This window comes from Parasteatoda tepidariorum, chromosome 9 (assembly GCF_043381705.1).
Source record: "Parasteatoda tepidariorum isolate YZ-2023 chromosome 9, CAS_Ptep_4.0, whole genome shotgun sequence".
Classification (NCBI taxonomy): domain Eukaryota; kingdom Metazoa; phylum Arthropoda; class Arachnida; order Araneae; family Theridiidae; genus Parasteatoda; species Parasteatoda tepidariorum.
In genome coordinates this window covers 34,603,131-34,606,808 of record NC_092212.1, presented here as the reverse complement: position 1 = coordinate 34,606,808, position 3,678 = coordinate 34,603,131, and positions in this window count along the sequence as shown.

The window sequence follows — 3,678 nt, the reverse complement described above, 5'->3', positions numbered from 1 at the left end:
AACTTAATAATATATTACCCTTATAAGTGTGAGTTTATATGAAAAATAAATGCTATTATATTCTGTTATTAGACTTTTAAGGTATAATATTGAAAAACGATCTATATGATAGTTTTGATATTAATAAAAAAAAATATTTTAAAAATTTTGTTTAATTTGACTTAAAACAAGGGTTTTTCAAACAAACAATTTTTAGGGACAATCAATTTGATTCATTATCCCTATCTCCATCAATATTTAAGCTAGGTTTCCGAATTTTTGTGCAGTTGTTTCATATGATAATCAACGCAATGGACATGAGTTATAAACTTATGACTGCGTTTTTGGGCACAGGGTGTTCAAAAACAATATTTGTCGTTCGCTATTTTTGCCGGTCCCTTAAACTTCTAAAAGCTTTAAACTTTATTAATCTGTATAAGAAATCATATCACCAAAACACTTCTAACTTTTTAAAATAATAAAATAATTTAATATTTCAAGAGAAATATGAAAAAAATTAGTTAGCACAGAACCGTTTCCACTATTTTTCCTATCCCAATAATAGAGCAGTGCTTTTTAAAATAAGAAGTGATTGCCAAGATTTGAAGAAAATTATTTTAAGTATCGCTTATTAGCTACTATAATTTTTTTTTTTTAAATTCGGAATATAAGTTGTATGTGTCTTTCAATTTTTATTAGTAATGGATATATCAACAGTATCATCAGAAAAATGCTGAAGAAATATCTTAGCCATATTTAATTTTAAAAAAAATTAATATAGATACGATAAATTTTTTCTGAGGACTACCATTTAAGTCACTATTTATGAGTAAGTCATCGTACTTTAGAGCTGCTAACTTTGCCCGACCAAAAAATTATTCTTTTCATTTTTAAATAAAAATTAAATTCTATGATTAATTAAATATAGTTTTAGTTAATTTGAATAAACTAATTTATGCATACGCATATCGTGCTACTATGTTCTTGTTATCGTTTGTAAAAATTTAATCCATTATAGTTTCGCGTTCGAAAACTAGCCAGTTTCTTTATCCAAAAACATAAAAACTTGAAACACAATTATTTATTTCTTAGATTTAGTTTGGAGAAACGAAATAAGCCTACCCACAAAGATATTTCAGAAATTTAAAGCTTGAAAATTTAATCTATAATTTTATGAATTTCAGTATACCTACAGTCCTTAAAAATTTAAAATTAAGTAGTAATTGTGTGATGTTACGTATTTACCACTACGCTTACTATTTCCAAATAAATAAATCTTATTGTGAAATCAAAGGTTTTGAAATTTTAGTACTAAATTAAAGGCTAGCAAAAAGAAATTTATAACCACTTTATTAGAATATTGACATTATTGTTTTAGAATTTTAAGGACAGCATGAAGCCTGGACTTAAGAATTTTTTTAAAAATTATCGACGAAATAGCTAAAGTAAGAAACTTCTCATAATTTCTGTAATATAACTTGTCTAATTATTCCAACATGAAAAGACTGACGAATATGGGTTTAATTGTTGGAAAAGTCAAGTCCGCAATTAAGTTTTTTTTCCAACCATAACCATTTTGTCTGGTCTTTCGTAGAAAGAAACACTATAATACAATGACATTATATTAAATTTGAGTTCAATTCCTAAATCGGTTTTCAGAAATACATATAAATAGCGACCATCTCCTTTGATTTTAGAGCAGCATTGCTTTTATAACATTGAAAATAGTAGAAAAAAAAGATATAAGTTTGTGCAATCAATTTTATTTAACAGAGCAATATTTGCATACTTCAATTATTTTATTAAACTATTTCTTAAATATAAGTGTTATTAAATAAATAATTTCAAGATGGAAGAAAATGAAACAACTATTTCAAAAAGAGGGCAATAAAAATGGAAATGTTTATTAGTTTCACCAAAATAAGTTTAATTATGAATAAAAGTTTTGATAAGGGCGAAGAACTGATTGTAAAGTCGGTTTGCATTTAGAAACCAACACGCTTCGAGAAAAATACTTTTTAATCCTTTCAGATAGATTCTTTTTTTCTTGAGTGATTACGTGGTTGAGAATATTGATTTTCGTATCATTCGGTCTACGTCGGTTATCTTAGAAGAGCGTGACTTACATTTAGACAAACTTTGCATAATCCTAATTTATGATCACCATTCTAAATTTTGAAGTTATAAATTAAATTATGAAATCGTGTCCTAATTTTATTTCACTGCAAGATAAAAATCACATACATTTTCATTTAACTAAAGCTTTATAGTGTTTTCTGGCTATTAGGAAATTTATTTTTATTTGGAAACAAAATTCTTATTTCATATTACCATTAATGTTGTTACTTTAAAAAAACATATCATAAGAATATTTAAACAGAAAATTAGTTCCATGAAAATCAGTCATATTAAACACTTAGAGTAGTGAATCGCAACCTTTTTAGTTGTGCAAGAAAAAAGATAATTTTTTTAATTTTTACATACTTTTGTTATAGTGTACTTAAGTAAGGTATTTTTGATCTATTAGCCATTTTAATGAGCTTAAAATAACACTTAAGTACCTAATATAACGTTTCATTGTTTTACATAATTATGAACCTGTTATTTAGAAATAATTGTTTTATTTCATGAAATGGAATTTAATTAAATGATATTAAAAAGAAAATAGAATAATTTTTTTTTAATTTCATGAAATAAAAGAGCCTTACATATTAACATATAAGCTTATAATCCTTTTTTAAAAATTCCAAATTTAGCATCTTGGCATTTTTTTTCTAAACTATTAAAATTTAGATACATTTCTTTCGATTTAAATATTATTTCTCTAAAATTCATTAAAAATTATTGAATTTTTAAATGTATAAAAATGCAAAGCACACGTTCTGTGCAATGTGCAAATTTTTTTAATCAGTTATAAAAGTTATTTGCATTTCTAAGGATGTTTGCGCATGTTTATATATCAAGCATGTGTTTTTATGCTATTAAAAACTACTTATGTCAAAATTTCAAATTTTACTTCATATTCACTTATTTACTACTTATTTAAATTGTTAGAGTAGATTTTAAATATTTCTAATTAAAAATAAACATTTATAAACATAAAGCTAAAAACTTTGTAAAATATTAATATTTTCATATTTTATTTTCATCAAAAAACTTATAATCAATTTTAATCACATTATGTTAGAACAAGTTGTGTAGATTTTCTGTAAAACAACCCGACAAAAATAATAAAACGATGCTAGCATAAGGAAGTATTTTACTATGAAATTTTCATGAAAAAGGTGACATTCTCCCAATTGATGATCTTGAAAGATTAAGTTTCTTTTGATTTTATTCATTTTTAGGAATTGTTGGAAGTGGGTGTTTCCTTCTATTAGAATTGATTATCCTCCCGTGAACTTTAGAGTACTTTATTTTAAATTTTTTGCTGCATGTTGTCCTTTTTTCTTACAGACATTGTCATTCAAACATGTTAAATGACTCTAGAATATATTCAATTTCAATCTTCTTTTATTTCTTAATCCATTATTTTTTCAATTCTTTTATGTTTGTTTTAGTAAAGTTAATAAATGCTAGGATCTACCCAAATTTTTAAAAATATTTGTACATTTGAGCTGCTGCTTCAAAATTAAGCTGACTTCATAAATAATAATTGCATAAATAATTAAGTGGCAGTATCGAATATATATATATATA